Source organism: Schistocerca piceifrons, chromosome 2, assembly GCF_021461385.2.
Source record: "Schistocerca piceifrons isolate TAMUIC-IGC-003096 chromosome 2, iqSchPice1.1, whole genome shotgun sequence".
In the NCBI taxonomy this organism is placed as follows: Eukaryota; Metazoa; Arthropoda; class Insecta; order Orthoptera; family Acrididae; genus Schistocerca; species Schistocerca piceifrons.
In genome coordinates, this window is record NC_060139.1 from 1101918163 (window position 1) to 1101938518 (window position 20356).

The window sequence follows — 20356 nt, forward strand, 5'->3', positions numbered from 1 at the left end:
TCGTCAAATCCCGAAGGTCTTCCTGAACGCGGAGAGTCACTAATGTAAAAACGATCTTCCTTAATATGAGAAAACAATTTTGTCGCCGCGGCATTATCCCCACACACGGCGAAAATATTTCTGGCTGCTCCCGCTGCTGCCACCCCTCCACTGAACTCGGAAGAATACGTCGGCAAGATTTCTCCACTTGGCACTCCGTTTTCTAGAATCCACAGTGCCACTCACTATGACGAAATGACAATATGTAAACTCGAGTACCAACAGTGAACTATAAATAAAAATGACAATCGATACTGTGCGGGAACTATTACTTGGCACGCGGGCCCCCTAGTTCCGTATCGGAAACTGTCGGTAGCAGTCGGGAGAATTCCCGGCGTGGCGTGGCGTGGCGTGGCGATTTGTACATGTTGCCAACTGTGCGGCGTAGACTGCATTTGTCGTCTCCCTTGTTTCCTGCTGTGTCGGTCGGGTCGCTTAGCTGTGCTGTTGCTGTCAGTGTGTAGTAGCTGCGTTTTCACTGTTTCGAAAATGAGTGATGATCCGGTTGCTGTCCCATCGCGGGAGTTAACCGCCGACTCCAGTTCGGAAAAGAAAATCCTGTTATAAGGAGCGCTTGTCGTAAAATGATGATGAATTTAGTGAAGTGCTGCGACGATGAAAAACAACAAAAAGCACTGTTAATGTATTTATTTAATATGTCAGTGATCTCAAAGGTACGAAGTATTTAACAGACGATTAACGCTGTCCTACGCACAGCTGCTTTTGTGGAAGCTTAAGAAACACGTATGTGTTAGCCCCAGTGCGCGCTTGCAGTACATGCTTGTCCCACTCCTCACCGCGCCATTCCGTCAGCAATACTGCTCGCTCCCCCTTTCCCGCGCCTGCTGGGAGTTCGGGTATAGTAAGTAAACCAGTAGCAGCCGAACTACCACCGTGCAAAACAAAAGCCTTACTAACTCATGCACCAACTTAATAATTCTCTCAGTGACGGCAAAGACCAGCTGACTGGTATGGTAATGGAATGTAGCCGAATTAAGTCAGACGAAGCAGAGGGCATTTCATTACAAAATGGGTTTTACTATTTGGGCAGTAAAATAACTTACGATGGCCGAAGTAGACATAAAATGTAAAATGGCAATGTCAAGAACAGCGTTTCTGAAAAGAGCAATATATTGATGTCTAATAGAAAGTGTATGGAAGTGCTTTCTGACGCTATCTGTGTGGAGTGTCGCCTAGAAAGTAAGTGGACCGTGGACGATAAACCGCGAGACAAGAAGAGAACAGAACGTGTTAAAAGATGGCGCCACACAGAAAAGGCTATCTCGGTTAACTAAAAGGAGATGTGAAGGGAGACATGGTCTCTTTGAAGATAACAGCGTTCCAAAGTTTGACAAAATGTCAAAACAACAACAATCTTCGGATTGATCTGTCCTCCTTTGTTAACTACAAGTCACGATCAATCCGAAGATGACCATTACAACTGAAACCGGTCGCTGAGTAAAACAAATAGTTCCGATAACAGCTTATTGAGGTTTTTACACGAGAGGAGATACTGAATAGAAATGCAGAGGAAAGGCCAGTTTGACTAAAAGAAGTGACTGGTTGATAGGACATGTCTCGAGGCCTGAAGGTTATAGAGCGAAGCATGGAGGCTAAAAATTGTAGAGGCATACCAACGCATGACTAGAGTATGCGTGTTCAAACGGCTGTTTTTAAGGTTGTTACGTAACGTCAAGGCGCATACATGTTTGCCGTCCAGTCAGAATTCCATTTGTTGTATTTGAGAAGGAGAATAACATTTGTTTCGATCTTAAATCTAAAAATAATGTTTTATAATTTATGGGAAAAAAACGAGATCCAATAACTGTAGATGCCAGCCCGAGAGAAAGCTGATACTGCATGTAGAACATCGACAACAAAGAAAATTCGTCTCAATCGACAAACGAGTAAGGTGAAGTTCATTTATACTTCTCACTCCCGCGTACTATTATGACAAATGTAACAAATTCGTTCATACTACGAAATAATGCAATTTAGGGATTTGATCTGAATGGAGATGGAGAACCTAAGTGTCAAATACAGTTGACCCAATATTTATCACATGGAATACCACCCTTGAAAATTTACGACACAATATGGTGACAGCCACGGCGAAATGTTGGACTTGGTCCAAGGCAAATGTATTACAGAAAATTGACAGTAAACAAGAAACTAATATGGACTACCTTAAGCTGTATAATGGAATGACGACAGAGAATATTTCTGCCGGACAGGGCCTCGAACCCGGGTCTTACCCTTACCACGACCGGTCGCCTTACTGTTTGGCTACTCGTGCACAACTCACGTCTAGACTCAAACCTCCTATGTCGTAAACCACCTGCCTCCAACCTGTTATCGTACACGCATATGTATACTCCCGTGCAGGGGAGACATTTTACTGGAATGTCGCTTGCCCGGTGTGAGCGGATAAATACGGCAAGCGAAATGTCTCCCCCGTACGGGAATACACACTACTGGCCATTAAAATTGCTACACCACGAAGATGACGTGCTACAGACGCGAAATTTAACCGACAGCAAGAAGATGCTGTGATATGCAAATGATTAGCTTTTCAGAGCATTCACACAAGGTTGGTGCCAGTGGCGACACCTAAAACGTGCTGACATGAGGAAAGTTTCCACCGATTTCTCATACACAAACAGCAGTTGACCGGCGTTGCCCCGTGAAACGTTGTTGTGATGCCTCGTGTAAGGAGGAGAAATGCGTACCATCACGTTTCCGACTTTGATAAAGGTCGGATTGTAGCCTATCGCGATTGCGGTTTATCGTATCGCGACATTGCTGCTCGCGTTGGTCGAGATCCAATGACTGTTAGCAAAATATGGAATCGGTGGGTTCAGGAGGTTAATACGGAACGCCGTGCTGGATCCCAACGGCCTCGTACCACTAGCAGTCGAGATGACAGGCATCTTATCCGCATCGCTGTAACGGATCGTGCAGCCATGTCTCGATCCCCGAGTCAATAGATGGGGACGTTTGCAAGACAACAACCATCTGCACGAACAGTTCGACGACGTTTGCAGCAGCATGGACTATCAGCTCGGAGACCATGGCTGCGGTTACCCTTGACACTGCATCACAGACAGGAGCCCCTGCGATGGTGTACTCAACGGCGAACCTGGGTGCACGAATGGCAAAACGTCATTTTTCGGATGAATCCAGGTTCTGTTTACAGCATCATGATGGTCTCATCCGTGTTTGGCGACATCGCGGTGAACGCACATTGGAAGCGTGTATTCGTCATCGCCATACTGGCTATCACCCGGCGTGACGGTATGGGGTGCCATTGGTTACACGTCTCTGTCACCTCTTGTTCGCACTGACGGCACTTTTAACAGTGGACGTTGCATTTCAGATGTGTTACAACGCGTGGCTTCATTCGATCCCTACGAAACTCTACATTTCAGCAGGATATTGTACGACCGCCTGTTGCAAGTCGTGTACGGGCCTTTCTGGATACAGAAAATGTTCGACTGCTGCACATTCTCCAGATCTCTCACCAATTGAAAACGTGTGGTCAATGGTGGCCGAGCAACTGGCTCGTCACAATACGCCAGTCACTACTCTTGATGAACTGTGGTATCGTGTTGAAGCTGCATGGGCAGCTGTACCTGTACACGCCATCCAAGCTCTGTTTGACTCAATGCCCAGGCGTACCAAGGCCGTTATGACAGCTAGAGGTGGTTGTTCCGGGTACTGATTTCTCAGGATGTATGCACCCAAACTGTGTGAAAATGTAATCACATGTCAGTTCGAGTATAATATATTTGTCCAATGAATATCCATTTATCATATGCTTTTTTTCTTGGTGTAGGAATTTTAATGACCAGTAGTGTACATGAAGCATGTACAAGTACAGGTTGCCTGGGTCTGACCATGAACCGTACTCGGTTAGTCAAATGGTAAGGCGATCGCTTGCGGGGAAATCGGGGTCTGAGTCCCATTTTTTATTGTGGTCATTCCATTATACAGCAGATGGTAGTTCATATTCGCAAATGCGAATACATTTCTTGTATTACATGACGGCTGATTTCGTTGTAGTGCCTTTTCCTTCGGACATGCATGAATGTTCGAATGAACTCTGCATCATAATTCGGAATAACACAGGCATTGCAATATCGCAAAACTGAATATTTCGTCTGGATATCCCCAGTCTTGATAACAACACTGTCAAACTATCAGCATTTCACACTGCGGAAAAAAAATGAAACACTAAGAAGTAAACATACCCGAGGCTTTGAATATGTTGTAGTGTAGAGCAAAATCAGAGACATATTTTTTATACCTGCCCATGCAGCCATTAAGGAGGTGAAACATTCCCTTGAAAAAAATTGAGGTAAATATTTCTTCACGAATATTGTTGAAACGGAGACAGTTACTATTAAAAAAATTTCGAATAAAAGTTTTAGGGTATTTAATGCATTGATGAAGTAGTATTCCAAAGATGCATTTGTCAGAAATAAGCTAGAAATATCTCTATGTCGCTTGTAACACGCCGGGGGTACAACTGGTGGGGGGCCCTTAAACCGTTCTCGCTATGACCATGCGAATTCCCTACACCACTCCCGCGGCGCTCGTATTTATTTTTTCTGTTGACACTGTGCTGGCTTGCCTGATATCATGTATATAAATATGCAAGAGGGTTTAGGGGCGCCACTCAGCACTAAAAACAACACTGTCCTATGTCCGGTATGAACAACTACACTCTGAGACGATAAGAAAATCGCAGGTTACACTGTTTACACATTAAGTCGTAAGTGTTGATGCCAATTAACATTCTTGCTGATTTGATGAGAGGTCATAATTATTATTCCCTTATTACTACAGTATTCTTGACGATGTTAATGTCTGTCACTATTGCACTTCACGCCGCCACACGTATTTCGCAGTCTTACTCTAGCCGAACCTTCGGTGATAGATCCACAGGCAATGACGATGATTATCTGTCCACAATGCAAGGCGTACATAAAGTCCGGGAACACGTCCAATTATTTATTGCACAAGAACCAAACATTGTACACATATCATACATATGTCATTTTGAAGAGAAACCCCGAAAGTTTTTTCTTGTGTATATCGCCAAGCGTAGATTGGTAATAAGTCGATAGTCAGCGCTAGTCGCAAACATGGCCAGCTCAGGTGCGGAGTGAGCTTCTGTGTGTTTGAGTTCGACGAAAACAAGTGTGCTACAGCTGTTCAACGGATGTTTAGAACCAAGTACGGTAAGAAGCCACCAACAAGGAAGGCCATTTACCACTGGCACAACAAGTTCGTTACGACGGGTTGCTTGTGCCCGGCAAAGAGTAGCGTACGTCCCAGTGTTCAAAAATTTTCAAATGTGTGTGAATTCCTAGGGGACCAAACTGCTTAGGTCATCGTTCCCTAGACGACTCACAGACTACTTAAACTAACTTATGCTAAGAACAACACACACATCCATACCCGAGGGAGGACTCGAACCTCCGGCGGCAATCAGTGGCACGGCGCCCTAACCGCGGGGCTCCTCCCAGTGTGAGTGAAGTGAATGTGGAGCGCGGGCGAGAGACATTCATAAGGAGTCGAAAGAAATCGGTGCGTCGTGCATACCGCATATCGAATGTCTGTAAAAAAACTTTCAGAGTTTCTCTTTAAAATGCAATATGTATGACATCTGTACAATGTTTAGTTCTTGCGCAATAAATAATTGATAGTGTTCCCGAACTTTATGTACACCATGTATTATCACTAGGGAGAGCGTACGTGTAACCGACACGACGCGGGTGATTGTTGATGATGCGGAAATGGAATGGTCGGACGAAAGTTCTTACCTCGTCACGTACACAAAGATATGTGGTACCAGCCTATAATATAACACTGCTCATAAAAGTTAATTTACAGTTCACAGGTTTCACTCGTGCGAGCGTGCGTGTAACCGCGGAAACGCGATGACCGAACGCATGTTATCACGCTCCCTACAAGGAACTGGCACTTGTTACTCTCCTTTGTAGTAAACTATTTTACTGATTCACATTAGTTTCATTCTGATGTTGTGAGGTACGACACGCAAACGGGCAGATACTCAAATACGTTAACGGTGGCAATGCTCATACATAATTACTTCTTTACGTAATTTTCACTGAAGCCACTTCCATATCTCATTACTTCACAATAATAGTACTTGCAGCCACACTTGAACTTCTGTAAAAATGCCTTTCCCCTGCGGAGTTATCCACAACACATCACAGCATCTCCACGTCTCGTGCTTGACTCTGCAATGCAGCCACTCGCAAAGATACTCCGCAACGAAGCCAGCGATATGACAATACGGTTACACGCTGTACGCGCGACGGATAACTATCCTTTTCAGTGACAGTTGTCATGTTGGTTGTTCAAAAAGTCTTCCCAACATAAATATAGTCTACATGTAAATTCTACATATATTGTTCTAATTCTGCTCTCTTTCCCTCGGCCGACTAACATCGTCTGAGCAGCGGAGTGGGGGGGAGGGGAGGGGGAAATGATGTGAGCCGTGAGGGTAACGACAAGTTCCCATCACTGACTGGACTGTGAAGGCAGTGTTGCCAACAGTTAAAGCGAGCTTCCCACCAGCTTCAGGTGCAAAAACAACTAACAAAAATGCCTCTATTCTCATAATCGCTAAAATTTCCACAAATTTTTAATTATTATGAAAGAAAACAATAAGTATATTTCTAATTAGTTTCCTTTATTGTTAAGTAATAAAATATTCACAATCATTAAAATAACATACAATAAATAAATCAGCAAGTCAAGGCAAAGGACATACAAAAAGTTCTATAACAACAACTAATTATTTAAATGAATTCGGCTTCTTCATATGAATCATTTGTCTGCACCCCCCTCATCCTCACTGTCATTATCATCGGTTTCAGATTGATACGATTCTTTGGTACCGATTTGTTTTACAACGTTTTTTGGAATTTCATATTCGTTCCAGCATTTTCCTTCCAACCTCAAACCACAGCGTATTATTAATACAGCAGTTAAAATATTTAACTTCATTGTATTCCTCTGCTTGTTTTTTTATCAATTTCATACTCCTAAATAGCCTCTCAACATCGGCATTGGAATGAGGCAGTGCTAGGAGAGGAATTGTAAAAGTCGCTCGTGAAATGAACCATAACTTTTCTTCTTCTTTTAGTGTTTAATCCTTGAGGTTGGTTTGCAACAGAGCGCTATTCCTCTCTTCTGTCTACCTTCTTTTTCACTTCCACGTGTGTGTACATGCAACATCATTCATGATCTGTTGCATGTATGATAACCTTGGTCACCCTCGCCGATTCCTTCCCTCAATAGCTCCAATGATGTTGTGTCCTACAAGTTTGTCTCTTCTTGTTTGTACTCTTCTAAGCACCTCTTCATTTGTTACGTTGCCTCTCCAGCTGAACTTCATCGTTCTTCTGCAGCACCACATCTCCAGGGCGTCTAGCCGTCCTCTCTCTTCTCTTTCCATTGTCCAAGTTTCACATCCGTATAGGGCCACACTCCAAACGAAAGCTTTCATGATACGTTTCCTTATTTTCAGACTGATGTTCTTGCTAGTAAGTAAGTTCCTCCTCCGATTAAATGCAATTTTGACCTTTTTGTATTCTGCTCGCTATTTCTTTTCGGCTTCTACCACCCTTTATGATTTTGCTTCCCAGGTAAGTAAATTCCTCTATCACTTCTAGCTCCTCTCTTCCAATTCTCATTCTCAGAGGTTCATATTCTGCTCCTGTATAGCATACCATCACTTTAGTCTTTTTCTTGTTTTTTCTCATTCCATACTGATTCCACAGAATCCTTTTCATTGTTCTGAGAACTTCCTCTAGATCTCCTTTTGTCTCCGTGACTATAGCAATATCATCTGCATGACATAGCATGTCTATCTTCTGCATGTAAACGATGCCAGTATCTTCTGTAACATTTTCCGGAGATAAAATAGTCCTCCAATCGGATTTCCGGGTGGGGACTGCAAAAGATACAGACAAGGAAAAGAATCTCAATTTCCGAAGTATAACTAAGTGCTACTAAATACTGTTCATTCTACAGGTGTCTCCGCATGTAGTCTATCGAGTGTGATGGTTCATTTGATTTCACATTGTAATGCATCAGTGTTGTCTTCACAGTAAAAGTTAAATATTGCTGAAATCAAATAAAGTAGAAAAACAAATTTCGAAATATATAAATAGCTTAGTGGTTGAGAGATCACATTTTCAGTAAATGAAACTGAATTCTACTAAAGCACTATAAAATCCGCCAGTCACTGGAAGCAATATTTTGCCACTAAAAGAAGGGTAGAAAACACCAGTTTTAGTGGAAAAATCCACTAAGTTGGCAACACTGTGCGCTGAGTGTTGGGCGTGCTATCTACCGTTTCTCTCAGTTTACCACAGACGACAAACAGCAGGGACGGATTCCGGACTGTAAATGGAGGAAAAAAGATCTTATGAACATGTGCCCGGAAATGCATTGTCAGAATGGTCCGGTATTCGGGTCGGGAACAAGCCGAGATGGTGTTTGTGTACGGCCAAGCAGATGGAAATGGTCGAGAGGAAGAATCCCTGCACGTCCGCCTGTCTGAAAAGGACCCGTGACCACACAAAAGCCCAAAATGGGGGTTGAAATGTGGTTAGCATCTGCGAGTGTACTTGTTTGGTATATGTGTGCTGCCTCTCGATTGTTTTCATTTGCTTGACCGCACACAAACACAACCTCGACCCATTCTGCTGCTTACAGTACGCTGTGTCAACCACACAGCCAGCAACACACAAGGAAGACACGGCACGTGGCCACAGGAATCCGTCCCTTCAGTTTGTCGGTTATATTAATGCACATACAGGGTGGACCATTTTAGTCCATAATGAGGAGTAACTCGGGATAGAGATGAGATACAGCAAACTATTTTTGGCAGAAGTTACAGGTGGCAAAGGAGGTCACGTACAGCCACTAATGGCCGTGACCTTGAATTTTCGAAGTGGTTACGGATATCTTTTAAAAGGGAACCCTAATACTTTATTTAAGATTCGAAAAGAATGGCAAACTTTACGCATAAAATGATACATTACTCAGGGTCATGGAAAGGTTCACTGAAGGTCAAACAAGCAAATATGTTTTTAGTTCTAGTAAGGATTATCCCGAAATAGAGAAGGAACTCAGCTAAGTACAATGTTAGGTACAAATTGGAAGGGGCATCCCGAGGAATGAAAGACGCGGCGGGTCACTCGACGACCTTAAATCAATGATCCACGTTTTATTTACGTTTGTTCTAGCTCGCAAATGTCAAAATAACATTTATACGTTGTTATGTATTTATTTTTACCAATAAAAACGTTAATTAAAACTTGAAGTTCAAATCTATGTTCATTCTTTCCAAACCTGAAGAGACAAATAGGGATTTCCATGAAACAAAATTCAACCTTCGAATGACCTTAGATAGTTACCTTTAAGAAGACGCTTATTGGTAAAGATATGTGACCCCTTACGCCCCCTCCAGTTTGTATCTAACTGTATTCTGCTTTATACCTCCTCTATTCGAAATTAATCCCTACTTGAACTAAAATCAATCACATTCAAGGTCACGGCCATTACCAGAAATGTGAAACTCTCTTTGTAACCTACAACTTTTGTCTAAACCACTTCGTTGTATCTCGCTTCCATTCTGAGTTATTCCCCTTTATTGATTAAAACGGTCCACCCTACATGTATTTTTTGGATTTACTGCGCACCAAGTTTGGTAAGTCGCAACTATGATGACTAGCAAGTAAATTACTTTTGCATCATGGTTAGAACATTTGTTTAAAGATGCTGTTGATAATGACATTTTTATGGGAAGCCACATTACTCTAAGATTTTAAGGTCCTATTCTAATTGAAGATCATGAAGATTATGAAAAACGGTAATAGAGGATAAAACAGCAAAACGCGACATAGACCTAAAATATAAATAAAAACCCGTTACATTTTGGCTCCCTGGTACAGACAAAATTGAAACCGTAAAACATAGATACAGAAATATCACAAAGAGAGAAATCTGTATAAATGGAAAGCACAAATTGCTGCAGGTGGGACGATAGTTGAAACGTTATCAGGTATTTCCGCATGATATAGATATGAAGAGGTGGGCTTTACAAGCGAGGGATTATATTAACTTATCACAACATTTGTTCAAGGCTTCCTTCAAAATGGATTCATCATTTTAAAGTAAGACAACAGATTGTTAAAAGGAAAACCAAAAAAATCATCGCTCAAGCACAAGTAGCGAGTAAAGAAGAATTGAGGGGAAAAGCCTATGAATTTGTGGAAACTGTGAAATCGAAAACTGTATACACTGGAGAGGCCAATGTGTATAGTTCTGGCCAGCCAGGTTTCAATCTGGAAATGCATGCAGGACGAACATTATCCTTCAGAGGAACATCAAAAGATGAAATTGCAGCAGAATCCCTGGACGCCTTAACACATCGGAGGTGTGATCAAAAAGTAATTGGGAATTTTTTTTTTAAAACTATCTTTATTTATTCATCAACATCAACTTTGTCCCTTTCAAAGTAATTCCCCTCAAATATAATATACTTGTGCGGCGCTTTTTCCAATCTCGGAAGCACTTTTGCAACTCTATTTTCGTTATGGTTTTCAGCCCCTTCAGCGATTCTGTGTTGTCTCATCAATGGTGGCAAAGGACGTCTTTTCATGGTTCTCTTCAGCCTAAATAATAGAAAGAAGTTCAGCCTAAATAATAGAAAGAAGTTCAGCCTAGATAATAGAAAGAAGTCTCAGGTGACCATGTCCAGCGAATATGGTGGCTGTATCAACATAATTGAGACGCCCGCTAAATCAGCTGTGTAGAACAGGTAATAGGATTGTGGAAATGGCCAAATGCAACTCTTTCACGGCTGAAGGCCTCCAACAAGAAATCTTAATAAGATAAAAATCCAATTAAGATAGCAATAAAATAATTCAAAAAACAACATACGCAAGGTGCAACACAAATGGATGAGGCCTACAATTAAATTTCAAAACTAGGGAATATATTACCATAGACCTTTAAAGGCAGAAGGCCAGCATCTTTAACAACAAGAAATCTTAAAAATCAACGAGGTAAAAATCCAATGAAGATAGCAATAAAATAATTTAAAGAAGCAACATACGCAAGGTGCTATACCAATGGCTGAGGGCCAGAATTAAACTCCAAATTTAAAAAAAAAAAAAGATTTCCAAAATTTTTAAAGATAGAAGGCCGCAGTGTTTAAGCTTGAAAAATAAATTTAAAAATTAATTTGGCAAAATTTTAAGAAACAAAACAAATAATCATAAGCCTAAAATTTAAAATAGCTGACAACATCGGTGGCAGTCAGAAGGCCTCGTTCGTGAGGCAACCCAACCCAACCAGGGGACAGCCACGGACCAACCGACACAACGGCTTGCTTCCCGGCAATCAGTAGATGAGAACTCGAACCGGCGTAGTAATTCACAATGGAGTAAGTATTAGCTGTCAAAATTACACACCACGTTGGACAGCGACAACATGGTGAGGAAAGGATGCTGCCTGAAATTATGGTAATGGCCAAGGCAGGTAACCGGAACACTAACGCCACTAGGCAGAAAATTGGTACACTTGAATTTGACACAGGGTAATAATTAACTACGCTCAAAAGAACACTGCCTGAATTTACGTCAGTGCCCAGAGCAGATAACCAGAACACTAACGGCCACAAGACAGAAAATTCCACTGGTGCACTGAAATCGTGGTCGACCAAAATAGTTAGTTGCACCGGATGGCGGCTAAATCTCAGCAGTAGAATCACTCGGTGTTGCTCACCGGAAACCTCCCCAACAGCAAACCACCGAAGCGAACCACCACAACGTGACTGGGGTAGCTGAAACCACTACTCAGCTTTGACGTCCTGTGTCTGGGTCGGTGAACCACGAAGCTCGTGGCGATCGGACAGCTCCACACACGCTCCGACACTGCCAGCGGCCCCAGCCGACTGCACCGCGCGGAGATAACTCCGTCTCCCCTCAGAATGCCGACAACATCTAGAGTAGTCGTCAAACTACACACACAACCTGACAAACACTTGCACGAAGACGTGAACGATACCCAACAGTCACTATGCACGCAACGAAGACAAATCGGGAGTCGATGCGCGCGCGCCCACACACACACACACACACACACACACACACACACACACACACACAGCCAGCCGACTCATGAACGATCGGGGAGCCAAAACGCGTCGTCCGGTAGGAAGACCGACCGACGATCCACCAAGACCGTGGCCCGGCACAAGTGATGCGTGACGGCAGTGGACGGGCGAGCCATGTCGACGCAGACCTCACTGCTGCTCCAACCCGACTGCACTAGTCTGCATTGCAACTCCCCGACTGGCAGGTCCGGACTGAGCTCCAGACGCGTTCCAACTGACTGGCCACCCGAACTCGCGACCCGAACTGGCGATCCGAACTGACTGGCTTGCGACAGAGAACGACCGGGAAGTAATAGCAGTCAAGCAAAGATACTTACTACGAGAGTGCATATATGTATACGCGCTGCTAGCGCCGCTCACGGTCAGGCAAAGCGGCAACTCAGTGACACCAGTAACTTAAATTAACGTAGTGAGTTGGAAGTACGTTGAAAACAGGGTGTAAAATACATGATGGCGGGAACACGAGCCGCGCGCGGCTCAATGATGATTTTGTTTTCGCCAAAAATCACGAACAAGCATTGGGGTGTGATCGGGAGCATTCTCGTGATGCAGTTTCCACGAATGGTTTTCCCACAATTCCGGTTGTTTTCTTCAGAATGCTTCACGCAAACGGGGATAACGTTCAGACAGTATTCCTGGCTGACCGCACGACCTCGTGATGTACTACCCTACTGTAATCGAAGAAAACAGTGAGAAGAATCTTCACATGTGATCTAACTTGTCAAATTTTTTTCGGTCTTGGCTCTTCAGGCAGTTTCCATTGGGGCGACTGTACTTTGGTTTCGACGTCATACCCGCATACCCAAGTTTCATCACATGTTATAATCTTCTTTAGAACTTCTGGATCTTTCTCGACTCCATTCAGCAATTCCTGAGCGATACCTATACGACGTCGTTTTTGCTCGAAATTCAATTATTTCGGAACAAACTTCGCTGGTACGCGTTTTATGCCCAAAACATCCGAAAAAATTGCTTTGCATGTGCCAAAGGATATGACATCATCAGCAACCTCTCTGATGGTGACTCGGCGATTTTCCAGAAATATTTTCTTTACTTCTTTCACACTGTCGTGGGCAGTCGTCGTCTTCAACGCTTTGAAACTTTGTACCAATCGTAAACTCTTGTCTTACTCACAGTATATTCACTAAAAGCCACGGTCAATATTTCGAATGCGGTACTGCACTTTATTCCGTATTTCGAGCAAAATTTAATTTTAATTCTTTGATCCACCTTTTTTGAAAGTAAAAATTCGCCAAGCACTCGGAAACACATATAACCCTTTCGACGGTCAACAACAAAACAGCCGAAAAAGCAAACATACATCAGGAACATGTGAGCCAACAAGACAAACAAACTTGAAAATTGGATGTATAACGACCGCGAAATTAAAAAATTCCCGTCACTTTCTGATCGTGCCTCGTCGTTTTACGGTACAGCCACATCTGCGAGCGGAAATTTGATGTCCCCGTTGCTCAAAGTTTGAAAGAAATAGATGGCAAGAAGAAGATTTATACAGAGCAGATAACACGCTTGTGTTCACTTTTACGTCCGATAAACTGACACTAGAGCTCGGGAGGAAATGGTTTGAACAGGTAAATGAAAAATTCGTCTTGTGTTTAGATTTATGAACTGGACAAAACTAAAAACTACACTGCCGGAAAAAAAATCAGTACAACCTTTTAGTGGTTTCCCGTTAATTCACGATTCACTGCTGCAACAGCGCATACGGAGTACTCGATTACATGTACAGATCAGTATGACAAGGAGTTCTGGGGTAGCTATGCTGCAAAACGCACACCAGTACGTGGTGCAGAGTCCACGGGCGGCAATGCGGCCGCTGACGCTGGCAGCCAATACAGCGAATACTGCCTGTGTACGTTGTGCCATCCACATCCACGTCCGCTAGACCTGTTCACGTAGTTCTGTATCGAATCCGACACGGCTCGATTGGAAACAAGTCTGGAGGTGTTGCTACACGTCTTACAGATTAAGTTGAGTTTCACGGGCAGAGTGTGGGCGAGCATTATCCTGCTGGAACAACACCTCACCTCCGTGTTGCAACAATGGCGAAATAACGGGTGTAACGTGCCGAGTGGTGCTTAGCGTCTCCTCCAGAAATGAGAGTTGCAGCCAGTGTGTCTCGGACGAATACATTCTCCAAGATAACTGTCACCAGGTCTACGTCACACGCGCCAATGACCACTTGCGTGCAGACAGGATCTGCTTCCCACGCTGAAGGCCGCGGCGCTCCATTCCGTCTTTACGTGATCCTCTGGCGGTACCAGTCGACACCTGCACGCCGACGGTGTACTGGCTAGAGGGGTGCGTCCGAATTTCCACTGCAAGTAACCATTTCGCAATACTTCGTGTTGACACGCCTCCAATCAGAAGCCCTCTTATTTGCTCTGTGGTAGCTCAAGAAATGTTCAAATGTGTGTGAAATCTTATGGGACATAACTGCTAAGGTCATCAGTCCCTAAGCTTACGCACTACTTATCCTAAATTATCCTAAGGACAAACACACACACCCATGCCCGCGGGAGGACTCGAACCTCCGCCGGGATCAGCCGCACAGTCCATTACTGCAGCGCCCCAGACCGCTCGGCTCTGAGGTAGCTGTACGAACTCGTACTGCCGCTGCTGCCCTTACAATACGACGATCGTGGCGGGCGCCTGTGCTGCGTGTATGTCCAGAACCTCGTGAGTGAATGTGAGAACCTTCACGTGAAGAGTGATGCCGACACCGTTCCACAACAGACGCAACTTGGGTGGCAATTCTCTGAAAGGACCATCCCACCACTCGGAAGGCCATCATTTGAACCTTTTCAGATTCACTCAGGTGGCTGTAGGAAGCACGGGTGTATCTCCGTGGTACGGTTGGCTGCCTGCCTCACATGTCTGCACCACACTGAGACGGCTGGCTGTGAGCGTTCCGTATTAAAGGGTTGGCGGACGACCTCGAAACAAAAAAAAAAATGGTTCAAATGGCTCTGAGCACTATGGGACTTAACATCTTTGGTCATCAGTCCCCTAGAACTTAGAACTACTTAAACCTAACTAACCTAAGGACATCACACAACACCCAGTCATCACGAGGCAGAGAAAATCCCTGACCCCGCCGGGAATCGAACCCGGGAACCCGGGCGTGGGAAGCGACCTCGAAACCTTTATCAGTAGATCTACTACACCCCAGGTGGCATATGCCGTCATCGAATCAAAATCGACGTCCTCTTTCCAGCTTTTTCCGGCACTACATTTAACACCATCGATAATAATGGAAAAGAGATTAATATTTCAAGGATTCCTGCCAGAACACCCATTATGATTCAGCCATTACACGTTTATGCATTCCGGCCAAGGAAAACTGTCTTGAAATATTTTTCAGTCTTAATTATATCATATCATCATTATGTCGTTAACGTGTATTTACGAAATATTCTAAAAACTCAATCCCTCATTCACAAACAGTTTCGTTCTCCCAGATTCGTTAACCTTTTTAACTATGCGTGGTACAAGAGTTGTTACATTGAACAGAAACCACCAAAATGTCAGACACTTGTTCACTTTTGCTTTAAAACCTCTGATCCTGTATGTGACTTCTGTCACGAAACTGTAATTGTCCGGAGTTCTGTCACGAAACCGTAATTGTCCGATGTGCTTGGTGTGCAAAATTAAAGTCTATTCAGCATGCTCTGAACCGAGCAATTATGGGCTTACTCATTATTGTACAGATTTACAATAATGATGCAACAAAAACTTACAAACAATTTCAAATATAACATAATTGAATCTGAAAAGCCTACAAATTGAAAACAAAAAATAGACCAAATGTAAAAAGAAAACAAACACAACAAAGGAAATTTTATATTTCGTAAAATTAAAAGGTAACAAATATATATAGCGCAATATATTTAGAATATACATTTGGAATATATTTCTATGGCACAGACTTGCTAAACAAGCAACACAACTGGCAATGAAGAGAACACATATCGGGCGCGCGTACAGCGATATAGAAATATTTCTAGCTTATTTCTGACAAAAATGTCATTGGAGTATCACTTCACCACATACGCCTGAATTTGGTATTTACGATGCTACATGTTATGCTATCAGTCAAATGTCGAAAAGAAAAGCAAAATACTGGGGAAGGAGAGCGGGAGACGAATTCGAGAAAAATTACTTTTACAAGAAGTCTGTGTACACCGTTCTAACGTACCTTAAAAACCGTATAACCTTTATTTGAAGTATCTGTTACCGTTTCAACGGTGTTCATTCAGAAATATACCGACTGAAAAAAGTCGCAACACCAAGGAGTTGTGCGACATAAACGAAAGTTGGTACGCGTGTTTCTACATCTGAAAAACGACATCTGTTCAAATTTCACGACAGTCGCATAAGGCTGGCGCCAGTAGCGCCACTGCGACGATGCAGATCGGATTTGCTTTAAATACGCGTTGTAACGCTCGCCCGCGTCAGTTACCTCTGAGATCGGACGTGGTGTGTTGTCAGTGGAGAGCTCCTGTAAGGTGTAAAGACGCCATTGTCGGCACCTCACATAGTTTGCGCGAGGTCGTGTAATAAGGCTACGAGAAGCTGGATTTGCTTCTGCAGTCTTGCAGAAAAGCTTGGCAGACACGTAGCCACGGTAGGTGACTGCAGGCAGCGGTGGTCGCGAGAAGACCGAGCTGCTGACGGCCACGTGGAACTGCATCGCGTTCACTGCTCAGCTCTTGTGCATCGTACTGCATCTGCAGCAGCAGTTGGCACCACCGTGACACAACTCACTGTTACAAATAGGTTACTTGGAGGACAGCTCGGAGCCACACGCCCTGCAGCGTGCGTTCCACTTGCGACCTGAGTGACGTCAAGCTAGGGCAGGTTGGAGGTCTGTCGTGTCTTCGTGGCCGTGTGTTGGCTAGGACGAGGGTAGCTGAGGGCCTGCAACCAACCTGACACCACGGACCTACACCTTCGGTTATGCTCTGGGCTGCGATGTCTTATGACAACTACTTCCGTAGTTATACCACGCACCCTGACGGCGAAGTCGTAAGCCACTCTGGTGATTCCACCTGGTGTGCTGCCATTCGGGAACAGCGTTCCAAAAGTATAACGCTCTCAGTGTACCGCTGTTGTAAGCCAGCATGCAGACATGTCGCCTTGGCCGGCTCCATCACCACATCCAATCGAGCACATACGAGGTCATCGGACGACAACTGCAGCAGTCAGTATTAACAGTCCTTGTATTGGCCGACCAAGTGCCACACGCACCAACCCGCCACCTGTACATCACACTGAATGCACAATTGCATGCCTGCATTCAAAATTCTGGCGGTTACATCGGCTATTAATGTACGAGCATTTTACATTTGCAAAGGTATATCTCGCGCTTATATTAAAACTGTGGTCTTGCAACGTCCCGAAATTTTATTACTGCACAATCATTTTTTGGCGTTGCTATTTTGCTCCCACCATTGTATTAAACTTAATTTTTTTCAGGAGGTGTTCCAGCACAACAGCAACATGGCCACGTATAAAAAATATGTGCGCCTCTTGCAGTCCACTACAACATATTCAAAGCTGATCAAAATCGATGCGTATCCCTATGGTAGGTTATTTGTAGGTGACCTATCTGCTGTACTAGGTTAGGAGCCGTCTGAGTAAGAAACTCCGACTACAAGCACATTACGCTTCCTTAGAATGCTTAAAAAGTACGAGGTACTGTGAGCTCGAAGCGGTGCGGGCACACCAGCGTCGCATACTATACACAGCACATTTTAGACATTTCGTTTACGAAAATTATTATGTAGATATCTTTACAAATGAAATAGATCACTGCACTGTTGTCTCTGTGCGCAAACTAAGACACTCTGAAGATGGATTAAGTCTGACAGCCATACTGCTCGCATCTGAGTTGGTGAGACGTTGCAGACAGATAATGGGCGGATGAGATCATGGAAGAATTGCTCAACTGTAATGAAGTGAATAGAGGGACTTATTTTATACTTTGAATTTATTGGCTTTAGGGACGCTCCCCTATAGCTATCTCAGCAGCGTAATGCCAATTGCGACGATACTCACTGAGCGGGGAAAATCTCTGACCCGGCCGGGAATCGAACCCGGCCACCTTCAACTAGCAATCCGCAGAGAAGCCTAGCTCTTGGCAAGGTGGAACGCACACGCGTTTAGTGCAGGGTATTTTAGGCATTGCGTCATAGGTTCTAATCTTTTCCGTGGACGAATTAACTATAAGTAAGCGTATTTGAAAGACGCTTCTTTCGAAGAGAAAGGCTTCGTATTCACGATCGTCTTGTTGGAAGATAAACGAAATCATTGGCTCTGTATCCCTGAAAAGCTCGACTTATCTACGCACAGTCAAAAGGTCAGTGACTTCAGAGCAACGGTCTTCAAACTGGTATTCGTGTGGCCCGCAGTGCTCAACCGTGCTTTATGATAATATAGATACAGCACCTAACAGCTGAATGCTAAAATGTCGACGAACGTCACGAGCTTGTTAAGAGAGTATTTTTCTTGCTCAGCAACAAACAAAATGCTTAGAGAGACAGTAATATTTTAAGATACGCTTAATTTTAATTGACGTTGGTGAATTCAGCCGTGATCTACGTGAAGCTTGTCACTTATGTCACGGGCAGAGAGTATTACGTAGCGCGGCCACTGCGAGGTTAATGGAAACGAGAGGGTGACTATTTCATTGTTTTTGTTCGAAAGCTGACAACTGGGTAGCGTGCGCGGCTATATAGTGCCGATCAGCTGCTACGGTATAAATGCCAAACGGAAGTCACACGGACTCGCGAATGCGCATTATAGAGACGGTCATCTTTGACTGTGGTACACGTTTGTAGCACTTAATATGCAGTCAAATTAAGGCTGTTGTAATACAGTGCAATGAGTAATTTTTCTGGATTAATGGCCACTGCAAATTTTTTACAGTGCTGCTGCCTGTCGAGGAGTGGTCACACTACCTCTAATATAAATCGCCATTGTTGTGAGTGAGACTGAGTGAGGAAGCTTGTTCCGTTACCTATTACTAAATACTTTGTTTTTGAGTGCTCTGACGGAGGATAAGTCATTTGTATTACTTTTGTTACCAAGCTTGTAAGGAGAGAAATAACTTTTCTCAGTATCAGTGTTTAAAACGTCTTTGGCCAAAAAATTTACTTCCTCGTTTTTTTATTCCAATTTGGTAGTTTCTTCTGTGGATCACTAAAGCCGAGATGGCCACATTACTTGTTGGCAAAAGTGGCCAACGTGTTTTTCCCAGTAGCAGTCACTAAATTCCAAAAGACACGCACAGTACAACAAATAGAACTGACTTATAAACCCTTTTATACACAAAGCTATCACCATCATTCTATTCCTTTGTAATAATTTTTACTTTATTAAGTTATAACATTTACAACCGACTCTGTTCTGTTACACAGGGTGGCGCACGAGAAACCGGGCTCGCCAGTTACGCACTAACGGTTGCCCGCCACGAGCACACACAACAACGAATTGCTAAACGTGTAATAATTAGACAATAAAGAAATAACAAATAAGCTAATGCATGCGACAACTTCGAAACAAGAGATGAGAATTGGCGCGCAACAATGAGAAGTCTAGTACTAGGGGCCGGTTTTTCGTGTGCCACCCAGTATTTTTCCTAATGCAAAATACCGATTCAAAACGATCTACTGCAGCCGCTTGGTATTCTTTCTGATACTGGGGCGTGAAGGCGCCTGGAAAATTCGCCCACAATTCAGAGAAACAAACATGGAATCCTGTTGTGGTGGCACGGGCGACAGTACTCGCTTAAGTATGGAAATCTGGTCACTGTGTAAGCCTTCAGAAAAATTTACGTAGTTCTAATATATTAGTTACTTTTTCACTTAAAAATTTATGGCGAGTTACCTCACAATAGGCAAATTCAAAACGTGTAAGTGGAATGCTATCAATAGGTTGTTGATGGTTTGGTGAAAACTGGAAAATCTTTTTCAGTGACTACTCCCCCATATTTCCTATGCGGTCCGAGGTGTTGACCTACGAAGCAGACATTGGCTTTCAAGCACAGAAGTTTGACGGCCACAGCCT

The 20356-nt window shown here is 43.6% G+C and overlaps 1 protein-coding gene across 1 annotated transcript in view; it reads right to left on the reverse strand.

Annotated features, from left to right (window-relative positions):
- Positions 1–20356, reverse strand: part of LOC124777336 — a 798431-nt gene that overhangs the window by 227448 nt on the left and 550627 nt on the right. The gene's annotated exons all lie outside the window — the stretch shown is intronic.